Genomic DNA, 17366 nt, shown 5'->3' with positions numbered 1-17366 from the left:
TTAAATACATAAATATACTGTCTCTAAAAAAATTTAGTAGGTTACACATGGTTCAAAAATAAAAGCAGTAAACACTGATAATTCTTATTCCTTTCCCTGACCCCATCCATCTTGTTCCTTTCCACAGGTAACCACTGTTATTAATTTCTTAAGTATCCTTTCAGTATATCTTTATGCAAATACCAAGCAAGAATAAAGATGAATTCTTATTCCCTTTTTCCATATAAACATGTATTGCTATATATGAACTGCTCTGTGTCTTCATTTATCCATTTAAAGATACAACCTAGTGCACACTTGGGCAGCACATATACTAAAATTGGAATAATACAGAGAAGATTAACATGGCCCCTGCGCAAGGATGACATGCAAATTCGTGAAGCGTTCCATAGTTTTTTTGTTATAAAGCAGAAATTGACACACCATTTAAAGCAATTATACTCTAATAAAGATGTTAAAAAAAAAAGATACAACCTAGAGATATTTCCATATCAGTATATAATGAGCTTCCCCATTCTCTTATACTGCTGTATAATATTCCATTGGGTGAATATCTCATAGTTAATTTAACCAGTCCCTTATTGATGGAACTTGAGTTGTTTTGAAGTTGTGATATTTAGAGTTTTTCAATGTATAACTGTATATATTTTTCATTCATATGTGCAATTTTTACTGAAGGATCAGTTCCCAAGATTGGGATTGCTAAAACCAAAGGGTAATTGCACTTATAAGTTTGATAGCTCTTCCTAATTCTCCTCCATCAGGACGGCACCCACCAACAATGCTAAGAGGATTCCTGTTTGTTCAAAGGGTCACCAAAAAAAATGTGTTAAATTTTGGTATTGCTAATCTCATTAGTAAAAAATTCTATCTGAGTATATTTTTAATTTATATTGCCCTTATTATGAGACCAGTTTGGCATCTTTTTACATATTTAGAGGTCATTTATATTTCTTTTTCTATTGATCAAACAGTTTTCAGAATCCAAAGGAATGAAAGGCTAATAGCAGTTTTTCAGACTGGGGCAAGTGGAAGGTCCATCTAATTCTCCTTACTCTCATTCCCATGATACACATACCTGCTTTCAGGTATCCTGGGAGTGGGTGGAAAGAGCATTGCTTTTGGCTGGAGGGGGATGAGGTCTGGAGGAGAAGGCAGTCTGTCCTCTAAGCACACTGGGTCACAACTCGCATGAAAAGTGAGCTTTCAGTCAATAAGCCTAATAAAACCACTTTGTCTAATGTCCTATCAACATTTTCTTGCAATTTCCAAAGAGCTTCCTGTGAAAATCTCCTCAAGAAAGATGATCACCTGAGCTTGCAGATTTCGTACTATATAGCTCCACAGTTTCTTGGGAGAAACCACAAAGCCATTCAATCATTCCCTTTGAGATGAGAATAAATAACAACAATGCCACATAAATAGCATCAGTTGGCTGTAGGGGCAAGCTGTCATTTCCAGGAGCGGGATGTGCTTTTATATCCAAGGGTACAGCATATAATCATATTAAAAAATTCCAAGGAGAGCGGAAATTCAATCGGGTCAGTTTTGTCATGAAGCAGTCTGCAGGTGTTCCATTTAGATCAGATGCTACATTTGCAAGCCAGAAGGAAAGAAATGGGCTTTGGCTTAATTCATGGAATCTCAGAAGAAAATGAACATTTTTTTTCCCATGACAAACTGGAATTTGCCTCAGACGAGCTTGACATATTGCTGGCCTGTGGTCTAAATTTGTCTGAGACTGTCACGTCACTCTTCCAAAGTTGCCAGGATCAGAGGCCAGAAGGAAAAAGAATGGGGCTTTTCTAAGGCTGCTGAATGATAACTTCCCCACAATCTGTCCTGATGTGTCACGGAAAGTGTCTGTGTGACTAAGGTCAGAGAGGAAAACAAAAAGAGAGGCATTCTTGAGCCCAGAAGTGGCTTCTGGTAAAATAAAATAACCAAGGGACAGGATGGGTTTAAGACATCTATAACTAATCTGGGCTGGATCAGCATTTCTAAGTTTTTAACCAAGAAATATTGATTTATGTTTATTATCCTTTATGGAACTTTAGAGCAATTTATAACACTTACATTAAGCAATGGATGGGCTGGGAGAAAAGCCAATATGGGCATGAAGAAAGATGAAGCGCTGTCAGGAATAGCAACTTTCAAGTATCAGGTGCAATTTCTTGCTTTTGCATTTTATCTGAACTATTTAACATGAAGCAAGAAAATGATTATTGATTTTTAAGTTACACAAACAAAAGAAAATGAAAGAAGTTGAATAAACCTAAAGGAATTCTTAAAATACACACACACACAAACATACATATAGCCTCAACAGTTACAACAAAAAAGCAAAAATAAAGCCCTTCTCTATAGGCTTATTTTGAAACTACACTTAAGTAGTGCCACTATGTAAAATAAAGGAAACAAATAGTACTGTATAAAATATGAGTTTTTATTTTAAATGAGTTAGTTTAATAAAATGCAAACACTGTAGCGAAATACTATGGATATTTGCCAAAATAGTCACTTTTCTTCTCTAATGAATTTTGATGAAGCAGGAAAGACTTCAGAGACCAGAGACACTTTCCTTATATGTGTCCCACAAAAGCAGTTCCAGGATTTAGCATCAAGTAAACAAATGAAAGTATGCAAAGTAGTCTCAAGAGACCATAGTAATGGGTACTGAAAAATAGTTTTACAGATATAGAAGTCACTCATGCTTTTCATGCTTATCGATTAGTATCATCAATAGTTATTGTTAGGAAACACTTTCAGAGCTAGAAAGTTGCCAAAAGCATTTAATCTAATTAAGTACTGTTATCATTAGCAATTTTAAATAGTGAGACATTTACTTGGGTAAACTCTACATCTCCTTAAAAACACAGCCCTGGTTCAAAGAAGACCCCAGGCTACGTAAGAATAGAAGGTGGGAGTGAGGTGGGTCACAGTGAAATTTTGGGGGATGAATATAATTTTCAATCATTTTAATTTAGGATTTTTCCTTTAGGAGAATGTCCTAAAGGATTCTGCAGAATCTTACACGCATCACAGAAGAATTGAGTTTTGAGTTGAGTTTGCAAAGTCTCAAGGAAAGTGATTTGATGATATAAGGAGATGCAGGTCTAAGACAGTGAGGAAAACATCAGATAGAAAGTTTGGGTTTGGTGGATGAGAGATGGAATAAGGAATGTCTGATAAAATTGATAATAATAGTAGAAAGTAGGTGTGATTTTAGCAGGCGAAGTAATACTAGCATGGAACAGTGAAGACAATATTAAATATGACTTCATTGTATATGAATGAACAAACAAAAAATTTAGAAGGGAGAAAGCTGAATATAAGGATAAAGGAAAGAATATGAAAGAGTAGACCTCAATAGAAATTAGTTCAGTTTGATTTTGGAAAAATCTTGTCCATAATAGGGAAATGAGTGGGCCCATGGAAGAATATATTTCCCAATTATTTAACATCATGACCTTACTCAGTCCAATAACTGCTGGATTCCACTTACTCATTTGTACTGTAGGATTTAGGTGGGCAGTTAGGGCCCTTCAAAGTGTGGTCCTAATATAAAGCTCCAATGATAGTTCCCTAAACTCTCTATCAGTCCAGGCAATCTATTCCATATGTCCTCAAACACACAAAGGGCCTCCACTTATGGCGGAGTGTATTCCTTGGCTATTAATGGATAATTGGATGCTTCATTCAACTGTCAGCTTCCCATTCCCTCTCTCAGTCCCTGGAACCATAGCACTTCATCACACATAGATTCTCTTTTTTAGGGTCTTGTTGCTCTTTAAGCAGCCCTCTTGGTTAAGATTCCTTCAGAATGGCTCAAGGCCAACTCCATATGCCCCATGGGGAAATTGAGCCTATTGGGGAAAGTCCCAACTCCTTCCCAGGACCCCCCTTTCTCTGCTTCCCAGTGGGCAGCTTTAGTTACTCCTGTTGCCTTTAAATTTTTTAAGTTTGTATCTGGCCTCATTCCTTATTCCTATGCCTCCCTCCAGTTCCAGGAATACAAATCAAGCTATTCACTCCAAGCTCAGACTTGGCTTGAGAAGGTGGAGCAGAACACTCTGATTACCCCTTCCTTTTCAACAATTCTCTTTTCCTGGCTGCTATGGCAATTCCCTATGCTGGCAGAATCAGTTTCACACACTTAGCATGTCCTTTTCAGGGGAGTCTGTCCCCCTCACCTCACTTGGGCATGTTTGCTCTCAGCCTTTGGTGCTTCATACAAAACTGAGTTTAATGTCCAGTTACACTTAAGTATTTAACTGTATTTAATATCTTGTTCTTATATAATATTAAAGGTAGAAAGACTCTTTGGTGCTTTCTCATATATCTCTGTCCAAAGAATGTCTTATTGTGTTAATCATTCCTCCTTGACTTAAATATATTTACTCGTGTTCAGTTCATTACTTCTGTGGCAGCCAGCTCATTGCAAGATACCCCACATAGCTAGATTTTCCTTTTATTAACATACCATTTCTCTCACTGTAATTTTGCCTTACCTGTCCTGGTTCTGTCCTTCAGAACATACACTTCTTTTTCAGTGTTAGCTCCTAGGATTGTTTCAGAATTCAGTGCTGTGTAAAGATGGCTGGGTGGTCAGTAGAGAGAAAATGGCAGAGATTGGAAGTAGTGACTTAATTAACTGAACCCAAGGAAAAATGGTGGCCAAGAATCCTATCATCAAGATACAGCAAAGGCAATACAGTTGCAAGCAGGAATTAGGGATAAAAGACAGAGTGATATTTTTTGTGAGCATATTTGTGTGTATCAATGGCTTGCTTAATTCAGGGTCAATAGCATGAGGACATGGCTGTGGATGTACAGACAAAAGACCGTAATAGGACATCTGAATGAAGTCTCCAAAAAATGAAGTGAGGTTAGCTTACAGCATTGTGTACTTGAGTGGGGGGGGGGGGGGGGGGGGGAGTTGGGGGAGGAAAAAGTTAAAAAAGGAAGATATGGGATATAGGTAGAGCAAAAAGTTTAAAAATTAAGATATTTTATATTACAATGTCTCTTTAGGCAGGCAATGTATAATCATCCTCTTCTAACAAGAAAACGGGAGCTTAAGGGAGCTGACTTGGCCATGATGGCAGTGCGGGAGTGAAAGTTGGTGCCCTGTGAAGCCAAAAGTTGCAGAGAAATATCCCTGCTGAAATCCCAAGAAGTTAGCAAGAGCTTGATGTTAAAAGAAAAAACATTAAAGAGGTTCCAATGGAGTGCTAAAATAGCAAGAGGCCTTAAAGCCAGGATTTGGGAGATGAAAAGTACTGGAAGATTAAAGAGCTGAGCGTAGCAGGTCAAGTAGGAAAGCCTAAGGCTGATAGCCAAATACCTGAGAGGAGTCTGATGGTCATAGTTGCATTCTATGACCTCTGAACCATGTTGAGTGATCAGTTTCATTTAAAAAGCCTAATAATCAGTTGTTTTTACTGAGTCATTTCATTCAGCATAGCTAGAAGTTGTAGGGACAGAAAATTTCTGGAATTGGAGTAATCCCAATGTCCTGCATAGTCCACCTTGATGGACATGATATTTTCTTTGTTGGGTGCTTCTAATTTATCTGATGGGGTGGTGAAATACACCAAACCATTGACCTGATCCCTTGAAACCTGAGTTTATAAGTCTGTTTTGAACTCTTCCAAGAGGTGGCAGTCTAGGTGACCAAAGGAGGTCTTATCATTGAAAGGTTTTCTCCAGAGTCAGGTGATTGACTTTGATCAGTGTCATTTCCTTAAGACGTCAATGCTGGGAATTTCCTACTTCCTTCAAAGTCAGAGGTCTTGGTGTCTATTTACATAGGGTAGAGTAGATCAGGAACACAGTAAATGTTAATCCAGACTTTAAATGTCAGAAAATTACAGATGTGAAGAACCAGGCAAATTATTTCCTTTCCCAGAGATGTTGTTTCTACCATAAATGTAAAAAAGTGGAGAACAAGTCAATGGTAATCAGCAGTGGACCCTATAAATTACTGCATATCTCTAATCATCTTCAGGGACATTCCACCAGTACGTAGTCCTGTAACATACCATCATACTGCCCAGAAAAAAACATGGCCCAGAAACTCCATTTGGGTTCTTGAGCACACATTTTTTAAGGTTGGTCCTGGGGTGGTGCTCTTGCTTGGCCTGAGGTTCTTGTAAGACTAGCTTCATTAAACACATCAGGATCTTGTCTAGACAAATGATGATGAGTCCTTGATCGAAGGCACCTTGCTGGAGGAAGGACACAAGTCTAATGGCATTCAGAGTTGCTAAGGGATGTCTGGGTGTCTGCCTTTCATTCAATGCCCTTCCAGACCCAGACAAGGTTTCAGGTGCCCCGAATATCCAATAATTCATCCACCAGAGAAGCAGGAAGAGGCTATAGCACCTGCATGGTGTTTCTAATCTGGCTTGGTCTAATGTAATGGAGAAGAGAGAAGAAGAGGTAAAGTTCTATAGAAAGGGTAATGACTTCTGCCCATGCCCTGAAAACCAGGTGCGGAGAAATCACAACCAGTATCATATGGTCACAGCATGAGACCCTGGCAAGGTCCAAGGATGGCTCATCTGAGTGTAGCAACCTGGGCTCAGGTCACAGAGGGAGGATGGCTGCCCTGTGTAGCTGCCGCAAAAATTGATGATAACAGGAGATGAGAAATGACTTTGGAGTAGCCAGAGAGAAGGCATCTGACAGGTAGAGGAGCATCTCACCAGGCTTATTTAGCAGGGGTCAAGGACGTGACTGTATCTGCCAAGTAAACTGAAAGTGAGAGAGAATACAGGTCATGCATAAGCCCCTGAGAACAGAATGGAACTGCAGAGGTGATTCCAGGGGTGATACTTCTAGGGGGTCACAGCAACCAGAGAACATTCTTTTACCACCAGGAATGATCTCAGTTCTTTCCATTACTCATGTATAGTCTTCCCACGCTATCAGCAAGAGGAAAGTTTTCCTTGTTTTGAACAATAAAAATTGTGTTTAACTTAAGCTAGTTTTTTATCTGTCTTACTGGAACACTTTGTTTATTAACAGGATTCCACCCCTCTCCCCTCTAGTTGCTTCTCTTTGTTTTCATCTTTGTACCCAGAGACTCATTTTAGTCAAGATCTCAATGTGTACCAAAGAATGCTAATTTCTGACTTCTTTGCCAAAAAAATTCTTGCCAAGTGGAGATCAGTTTTGAAAAACCAAAGAGAAATGTACACATCTTAAAGGTTTAATTGTATTATTTCCCTCTTTATACTTTGATTACTTTGAGAGCTGGGACCTTCACAATATACTCATTGTTCAGCTGGAAACCCCATGAAGTTGTAACCTGAACTCCTTATCCTGAGGCCACTCAAAGGCATCTCCATCCAATGGTGTCTGTGGACCCCAACAGAGAGATGGGGAAAGAGTCATTAAGTCCCTTGAAATTGCTTTTAGTGCACTGAAAAGTGGTTGGGCCATTTCAGGCCATTGCAGTGTGGCAGAATGCCCACTGCTTACGTCAAGCAGTGTTTATAAATTAGAAATTACCAGCCATTTGGTTCCTTGCTGATCATTCAGAGTCCTGGAAGACTGTGCCGATGTGCCCGGGGCAGGGTTGTTACCGGACCAAACAAAGCGTAGCTCTTGGTTAATCAGTCATGATTTCTCTATCTGGTGGTGTGACTGGAAATGACTTGAAAGTGTATGTCTCTTCAATTGCAGTGTTATGTGGCTAATTATTCCAACTTAAAGCAACTATGAAAAGAGTTATTTGACATTTCTGTTGCCAAGCATAGAAACTGGCCATAAAAGTCAGAGACAAAGATAGATAGACAAAGATGATTGTCTCCAGATATATTTTACTCAACTGGTCAAAAATGGTCTGTTTAATACTTACTTACTTTAATACTTACTATATGTCCAACGTGAAGCACGATTGAACAAACACCCTCCCCTACACACCATTTTTTTTTTTTGAGTCATTACTAAGTACTTGAAACTATTTTAAGCCTTTTATGTGTATTAACAGATTTAATCTTTACAACAACCCTGGGAGGAAGATATGCCTAATGATCCTATTTTACAATTGAATAAAACAGGCTCAGAGAGGTAAGCAAGCTTTCTGGGGTGGGGCCCACACCTAGCAAATCCTGGAGCTCTGACGGGAATGCAGCAGAGAGTTCTGGAGACCAGTCTCATCTTTTGTTTCTTTAGATGTCTTGACTTCATGTCCACTGGTGGTGAAACTGGGAGCTAGTGACAATGATGGCCTCTGGATTCACTTGGGTATCTGAGAAGCTCCTGTGACCAAGTCCAGATGATTCCTATAGGCCTGCCTTTTCCTCTCCAGGCAACTAGAGCAACTGGAAACCAGTAGCTGCCCATCCTCAGCCCAGGCCAGTATCCCCTGAGTCTGATCCATGCCTGCAGCCTAGGCTGAGCATGGATGGATGTCCCTGAATTCAGGCCACCTACCTCACTTTCTCCCTCACACCTTGTCATCTTGAAAACCAGCACTGCTATGACTTTCCCATCCACTTTACAGCTCTGTAGCAGACTACAGACACTGCTTTGGTGTCATTGGAGGCTGGGAAGAATAAAATGAGAAGAAGAGAAAATATTTTGACCAAAGGGCAAATGGTCCGAAAGAAACAATGAAACAGACTTTAATTAAATGTGGCAGATTGAACACATATGCTTATCTCCCAAAAGCCCCTGAAGGACAAAATCCAAGAGAAGAGCAGGTATAAAAGCAGAAGAGTCATGGGCAAGTGAACACTCAAAGAGATTAGACCTTTCTGGAAATTTACACCCCTGATGGAGAGAAGCCAAGAGCGACAACAGAACCCTAAAGACTCAGGGACCAGAAGCATCAGGCAGCTCAGAAAGAGGAGGTGGGAAGGAGGCTAACCCCAGATGAATCGATTGAAAACTCATAGGGAATAGTTGTATCCCCTGATGGCCTTTTCTCATTTACACAGCTGATCAGCTGTCCCTCCTGACTGCAGAAGAAATGAGGTTATCATCAAGAGTCCCATCAAAGTGAGGCTCTGGACTGGTGGACACCAGACACACTGACCTCAGAAAGGAGGCCAACACTGAAAATGAAGGCATTAAGTGATCATCTGCATTCTAAATGGTGATGTTCCTGGGTCACACTTTCTCCTCCTTTCTCCCAGAGGTCCCAGATTGAAGCTGGCTGCCAGATTTATATCCTACTTGGCAGGAGAATGGAAGACTAGTTTTAGCAGAATTGACTAGTCTGAGAGAAGACACTTGCAATCCATAAACCTGGATTTCTCTAGAAACTGAGAAAATAGAAAATGGAGGGTAGGAAATAATAAAAGAAAATGTCATAGAACTCCTTACATGAATGCTAAAATGGTACCTGCATATAGTGAGCACTTAAATGTCTGGAATACAAATTCTAAAGAATTCATATATATACAATGTAATGAATGAAAAGGACCCTTATAAAGGAAGTATTTTAAAAGCTTGAAGAGAAGTATCAGCATCAAAATGGTCTTGGACTTCCCAATAGCCACCCTGGAAACTAGAAGTTAATGAGCAAAATTTTCACAACTTTAAGGGAAGATGATTTAAAACATAGAATTCTACACCCAGCCAAATTATCAATCAAGTATGAGACAGAATAAAGACATGTTCAGACACACAACAAAATTTAAAAATAATTATCTATTCTCCCCTTCCACACACACCTCCTCACCCCATAGAGCCCAGACACAATCACTTTCTTGGGAGGATACAGGTATGTGTGCTCCAAATCAAGGGCACAAATCGAGGAAGACAAATTATTCAGGAAATGGGATCCAATGAGAGAGAAGACCTAAGGGAATTTCTGAGATGAAGTTAAAGGAAAGTCCCAGGAAAATAACTGTGCTGAGAATAACAGAGTGATCAATACACATCAGAATGGGAAAACGGAGGCTTCTAGGAAGTGTTTCACCAAGAAAACCATAAAACCAGTATGCCCAGTTGCATTCATAAGAGTTTAGAGCTCAATTGGACAGAATATGGTACATTAATGACAGATTCAAGCAAGTAAATGGGGCAATTGTTAAATCCAGGAAAAACTAAAAGTTACACAAGTAAGGATGTGTAACTATATATACAGTGTATATACTGGTATATAACCACAAGTCTTAAAGTGAACAAAAATTTAACTTAAACATGATGATGCAAACATCCAATGTTGATTTTAAAAAGTATGCTGTAACTGTCATGGAAAGATGGAGGAAATGGAAGTACATAGGCTGGCATTGACATAAGACTACTAAATCCTAATGCTTTTTTAGAAGGAAGTAAACAGAAAATTGGAAAAAAAAATCTAGAAATAGTTTTAGTTAAAAGAATACCACTTGACTTTTTAAACTAAGTACACATATTAGATGGAAATAAAAGGTTAGAAATAAGAGCAAGGGGAGAAGGGAGAAAGAGAGAAAATGAAGGAGGAAAGTGAAGGATGAAGGAGGAAGGGAGGGAAGAAGAAGGAGGAAGAGGAAAGATGGGAAGAACATAGCTTCTCATTAGAAAAGTTACCAATGAACTGGTACTGAATGCTTTGGGCTTTTTCAAAGTAGAGAGGGATGAGTACACCAGGGCAGTCAGGGGGCAGGTGTGATTTAGACAAGTGGTGAGGACAGTGGAGAGAGGGATTATGTAGCTGGGAGGCACAGTATGAGACAGCTGTTGAAGCAAGTTTACATACAGTGCGTTCGTTCAAGGCTTCTGGTAGCCTATTGAAGAATGCCTTGATACGAAATGAAAAGATATCTGCCAAGATTAGGTAATTGTTTAAGGTGAGTGATGGTACACAGGAGTACTATCTTTATGATGCTGAAAATTTCCTAGTTTAAAAAGAGTAGTAAATGGTACTGTCTTGAAGGAGATGCAGTCCCACCCATGGATGAAAGTATTCTGAACGGATGGTGATCATCTGCAGATGTGAAGGGTGCCTCTTTTTCCCAATGGACACAGTCCATACCAGGGCATGTGGGTTGGTGAGAAGAATGTGAGTAGAATGTCAGTCCCTTCATGGCTTCTTGGCTGAGTGATTTCAAATTCCCCTTCCAGGTCTCTGATCCGCATTCCTCAGTCTGATCTGGGAGGGATCAGAAACCATGGCTAATGAGTAAGCTGAAGTGGGGGAGGTATCTGCCCACCCCTTCCCTGCTACAGGTGTCCAGGCACAATACAGCACTGAGCTGTGAGAGGGAATAAGCAGTAACTAGGCTTGAATCTAGAACTTTGAGTCTGACCCTGCACTAGACATTTGACTTGATAAAATGAGATTATATTTGTAGCTAAAAGTGATTGGATGAGTTTTTGTTATGGAATTCTCAAGATATCATCCAAGTGGCAAGCAGGCCAGGCCTAAGAGGACAGTGGACAAGAAATCAAAGTCGTTTTCTGTGTCCACCTGGTGCATTAAAATCGTTATGAAACAATCTTATTATGTTAATGGAGGTTTATCTATTACCATCAGTTAGAAGAATGGGATATCCGTATATTACTGTAATTGTTGGGTATGATGCCTTAATACTTAAATATTGTCCAGCAAAACAGTACCACAACTTTACATACCTAAAGAACAATTCAGAAGATGTTATAAAAATTTAACATGATAAATGGAGAAAGTCAAATAACTCTTCAGTGGTGTCATATTACTTTAACAAATTTAATTTTGAGTTTCCTCAATGCAGTTTCACTTAAATCAAAAAAGTAGTTTAATTTTTACATCAGGATGTTTTGAATTCATGCATACATACATTTCTTAAAATATCAGTAAATATCATAATGTCAATAAATATCAAAAGGATCTCAGAAGTGCAATGAGTTTTGGTCTTTTGACCATCTTTTGATAAGTGTGCATGGGCCCCTATATGCTTTTGGTTTTTTAAAAACATTTTTACTGAGATGTAATTCACATATCATAAAATTCACCAAATTAAATGGTTTTAATATATTCAGAGAGTTGAGTAACCATCACCACAATCTAAGTTTAGAATATTTTCATCACCTCCCCAAACACCCTTTGCCAGTTAGGAGTCATTCTCCAGCAGCTGTCCATCCTCAGCCCAGGCCAATTATACCTGAGTGTGATCCGTCCCACAGCCTAAGCACTCTGATCTATATTCTGCCACTATAGAGTTGCATATTCTGGACTTTCACATAAATAGAATTGTAATAGGGAAGAATAAACCTGATTCCATATTGGATCTGCTTCTTTTACTTTAACCTTTGTATTCTATTCCTTTTGCTACAAGTTAGTCACTAAAGGGATGTTGCCTACAGCTTAAAGTACACATAATGGCCAATCTCTGGGGACCCTGCTTTCCATGCTTGAGCGTTAAGCTAAAATACCTTTGTTGGGATTTTCCTGGTGGCGCAGTGGTTGAGAGTCCGCCTGCCAATGGAGGGGACAAGGGTTCGAGCCCTGGTCCGGGAAGATCTCACGTGCTGTGGAGCAACTAAGCCCGTGTGCCACAACTACTGAGCCTGCGTTCTAGAGGCCGTGCTCTAGAGCCCGCGAGCCACAACTACTGAGTCGATGTGCCACAACTACTGAAGCCCACGTGCCTAGAGCCCGTGATCCACAACAAGAGAAGCCACTGCAGTGAGAAACCCATGCACCGCAACGAAGAGTAGCCCCCGCTCCAAGCAACTAAAGAAAGCCCACACGCAGCAACGAAGATCCAATGCGGCCATAAAAATAATAATAATAATATAAAATACCTTTGTTTAAGCTCACAGGAAATATCCTGACCAGGCCCATATGTGAATGGCTGCAGGAAAGAAGACATTAACAAATCCCCTCTGGAGTCTGGCCGGAACCAGGAAATATTTGCAACAACTTACCACCCTTTTTTTTGGCTTTACCTCCTCACCTCTCCCTCTTTGTTCTGTGAAAGAAAACAGCATCCAAACCTGGGCAAGACGGTTCTTTGAGACACCAGTCCACCATCTTCTTGGTCTTCTGGTTTCTGAATAAAGTCACTATTCCTTGTCCCAACAACTCATCTCTCAATTTATTGACCTGTCCTGCTTGGACTCAGTAACAGAATCACACAATATGTGATCTTTGGTGATCGCCTTCTTTCACTTAGTATGATGTTTTCAAGGTTTATCCCTGTAGTAGCATGTATTAGTAATTTATTCATTTTTATTACTGAATAATATTCTGCTGTATGGATATAACATATTTTCATCAGTAGATGAATATTTGGGCAATTTCCTCTTTTTGGCTATTATTAATAATGCTTGTATGAACATTCATGTACATGTTTCTGTGGGGATATATGTTTTCATTTCTCTTGGATATATACCTAGAAATGAAATTGCTGGGTCATAGTAAAGTTAAACATGGGATCTCTATGTTTAACTTTTTGAAGAACTTCTAAATTGTTTCCATAGTGGCTGTGTGATTTTACTTTTCCACCAGCAATGTATGAGGGTTCCAATTTTCTTCTTTCTTCTTTTGTTTTCCTTCTTTCCTCCTTCCCTTCCTCCTCCCTCCCTTCCTTCCTCCCTCTCTCTGTCCCTCCATCCTTGTCTCCTTCCCTCCCTCCCTTCACTCCTTTCATCTTATTTCTTTCTTTTTTTTTTTTTTTTAATTGTAGCCATCCTAGTGGATGTGGAGTGCTGTCTTATTGTGGTTTTCATTTGCATTTCCCTAATGGGTAATGATGTTGAGCATTTTTCATGTGCTTCTTGGCAATTTGCACAGCTTCTTTGCATGGCTATTCAAATCCTTTTTAAGTAGGATTTTAAAAACATACTTTTAAACTGAATTATTTGTCCTCTTATTGATTTGTGAGAGTTCTTTATGATCTCAGGTGTCCTCAGCCTTCACTGGCTTGAAGCAGGATTTCGGTTCCTGACCAGAGATTGAAGTCAGGCCACGGCAGTGAGAGTGCTGAATCCTAACCACGAGACCAGCGGCCAGTGACAAGGCCCTGGTCCTTCATCTTTGTAGCAATGAATTCCCACAAAGACGGAAAGTAGTGAAACAAGTAAAGTGTTTATTAGGAGGAAAAATAGTACATGTGAATAGGCATGTACATGGGTGGGCTCAGAGGGAGAGTTGTGCCCTTGTGTTAGTTTGAATCACTTATATGAGACATTTCTTCCAGGTTTCCTTTGGCCAATCATCTTGCTTTGCCTGGCTCTGAGTCCGTATTTGGTATATCTCAAGGTCCTCCCATGTGTGCGTGTGCATCCCTTAGCCAAGGTGGATTCTGGTGAAGATGTCTATGGGTAGGTTGACATCACCTACCGTGTGCCCCCCCCTCCACTTTTTGAACTCCAAGGAGCTCTTCTGCACATGTGTAGTTGGGAAATACTCCTTGAATTCGAGAATGAAGAATATGTAGTCTTTTATTTCTTATCTGGGCAGGGCTCAGCTTCTCTTCCTTCCTCCTATTTTGGAGTATCTGTCCATAGAGGACGAACTCCAACTGTTCAGCCTGGGGCCCATCTATCTCCTGCCTCATTATATACTCTAAATACCAGTCCTTTATCAGGCACATGATTTATAAATATTTTATCCATCTCATTCTATGGGTTGTCTTTTCACTTTCTTTATGGTAACATTTGTGAAACAAAAGTTTTTCATTTTGATGCAGTCCAACGTATCTGCTTTTTCCTTTCTTATTTATTCCTATGTGCTTTTAAATCAACAATCACTTAATTTTCATCTGATTAAAGGTGCCCTCAAAAGAAAGATAACTTGTAATTTTTTTTTAAAAAAAGAGGAAAATGAAATTAACCTCAAAAAAAAAAAAAAGAAAGAAAGAAAAAGAAAGACACTTTGGGATAGCTGCCAGAAATTGCCCTAGAATATGTCAGGAAATCTCTATTCTGGTCTCTTCTGCACTCTGACTTATTGATGGCCTTGGTTGATTGAATGATTACCCTCTCAGAGGATGCGTTCCTCTGTATTTAAAGTGGGGAAAATAATAATATAAGGACATACTATACAGGAATCAACAATTGTTTACTGACTTATTTAGTGTGTGGGAAGTTCTCTGTTAATGCTGGTCTTAGAAGGACCAGGGTATGCTGGAGAGGTTCAATGCTGAGCATATACTACCAGGGATGATATATCTAGTGTGATAAAATTATAAAGAAAATGTTACTCAAGCTTGGTCATTTCATTTAAGTCATATTTCTTCCACTCTTCTTGCTTGACTAATACTACACATTCTTCACATTTCAGATGACACCTCATTGCTCTAGGAAGTCTTCTCCTCCAGGGACTTATTCTCCCCTGTGTTTTCATAGCACCCAGATGTCACCTGCCATTTTGTTCTTACAATAACACTATCACAGTGGTATTATCATCCAGTTTTAAAGATGAGGAAACTGGTAATAGCTATAGTTATGAATTGAACAACTACTATGTGTCAGGGTGTATACTATGTGCCCTGCATGAATTCTATCACCACCTCACAACGTCATTATGAAATACTAGCATTACTCACGATCTTAACAGATGAGGAAGCTGAGACTCTGAAATGGCAAGCAATTTCCCCAAATTTATACAAGCAATGAGTCTTGGAGCCAATATTTGAATGCAAGTCTGACTCCAAAGCCATGGACTTTAATGTTCTTTACTATATTGCTAACAGGTTTATAAGCAGGTCATGGGTTTTAAAAGGAGATGATAACCCCTTACACTGTACGTGCATTATATTGCTTCATCCACAAAGGATCTGCATGTGACTGTTCAAACTAATAAATTATGTTTCACACATAATCAATGTAATTGTTAAAGCTTTTCAGGAGACTCATTGGGGAATTACAATGAAAATGAGACGAAGGCTGTCTTTTGGTTTAAGTATATTCTTGATGAGTACCCCATAGTAAAGTGCTTCATCGTGCAACTCTTACCAACTTTCCTCAGAAGATTCATGTCTGAGAATTAAATATACAAAAGTTGCATGGTGACAGAGAACATCTTTAAGAATACGATGGGGCTTCCCTGGTGGCCCAGTGGTTGAGAGTCCACCTGCCGATGCAGGGGACACTGGTTCGTGCCCCGGTCCGGGAAGATCCCACATGCTGCGGAGTGGCTAGGCCCGTGAGCCATGGCCGCTGAGCCTGCGCATCCAGGGCCTGTGCCCCGCAACTGGAGAGGCCACAACAGTGAGAGGCCCGCATACCGCAAAAAAAAAAAAAAAAAGAATATGATGACTTTTATCATAGATAAGAGGCAAATATCGAAAAGTAGACATGGGTCTCTTGAACTGGAATTAAAAGGTAATAGAAGATTTTATATTAACTCTATTTATATTTGAAAAATAATGCATAAAACATAATACATACAAACATAAAACATATTAAAGAATAGGAAGCTGACTGTATTGAGGTCATAGCAATAAAGCATGCTATCTTTATGAATCTACCCTCTCAAAATGAGACTATGATTGTCACATTACTTCGGTCGGTAAGTACTTTTCTAGTATATCATAATGATGAAAAAGTTAAGACCACTTAATTATTAATTTCTCACAAGAAGCATCAGAAAACTGCCTCTTAGGGAGCATGAACTTGGTCTAGATTATCGGCAAGCAGTAAGAAAAGTCAATACGTTTCGTGTGCCTAAAAGTCCTGGTGCACAGAACATGTGATCTAAAATAAAGATCACAATGACTCTGTAAGGCAAGTGTTACCCTTCTTCTACAGATTGAGTAACTGAGGCTAAGAGAGGTAGTTTAAATGGCTGAAGGTTCAGAGCTAGTGAGGTGGCAAAGTGAGATTCAAGTTTAAATCATGCCCCATCACCCATGCTTTTTCTACTAGACTATTTCCAGTCTCAGGATTCCTGGCCTCCAGCCCTTCACTTAAGACACTGGTTCAAGCCACCTTTAGATGAGAAGATAATGTGTTAAGACACTGAATGCTTCCTAGGAGATTTTAGTCCTCTTCAGTAAGAATCAATTTATCAAAAACTGGAACAAGCTCAAAAGCTCCATTTTTGGATGATACGAATGTAATCACCAAGAGTGGCTCCTCCTTAAATAGTGATAATTGCCAAAATAGTAAAGGCCTCTTGTTCTGATTGTTTCTTTGGAATAATATTCTACCCTGCATTCATTAAGAAGTCATGTGGCATCTCTTCTGACCCCTGACACCAAGCTCTGACTTTTTCATGGACTCTCTGGGGAACACCCACTGACACTGAACATTTTCTTCTGCACTGTTCCATGTTCTCTGGCTCTTCAACAAGAAAAGATAGTGTGATGTCCTCTGTAAAACCTAAGAAATCAAACTGTCATGTTATTCACTTTGTCCTAAAATAATGTACATGTTTTTAGTGTGACAGAAGTGTGTCTGGTGACAAGAAGGCAAACATAGCCTGCAAAGTTTCCTGT

General features: G+C 39.5%; 1 non-coding gene across 1 annotated transcript; it reads left to right on the top strand.

The window, feature by feature from the left end:
- The first annotated feature begins 289 nt into the window (after positions 1–289).
- Positions 290–396, top strand: LOC113624072 (U6 spliceosomal RNA). Its single transcript, XR_003434200.1, has one exon. It is a non-coding gene; the product is annotated as a U6 spliceosomal RNA (small nuclear RNA).
- The last annotated feature ends 16970 nt before the right edge of the window (positions 397–17366 follow it).

This window comes from Aethalodelphis obliquidens, unplaced genomic scaffold (genome assembly GCF_003676395.1).
Source record: "Aethalodelphis obliquidens isolate GAN/ISIS:26980383/991018 unplaced genomic scaffold, ASM367639v1 scaffold1, whole genome shotgun sequence".
Lineage (NCBI taxonomy): Eukaryota > Metazoa > Chordata > Mammalia > Artiodactyla > Delphinidae > Aethalodelphis > Aethalodelphis obliquidens.
Note: the sequence above shows the minus strand (reverse complement) of the source record. Positions and strands in the feature narration are given on the sequence as shown.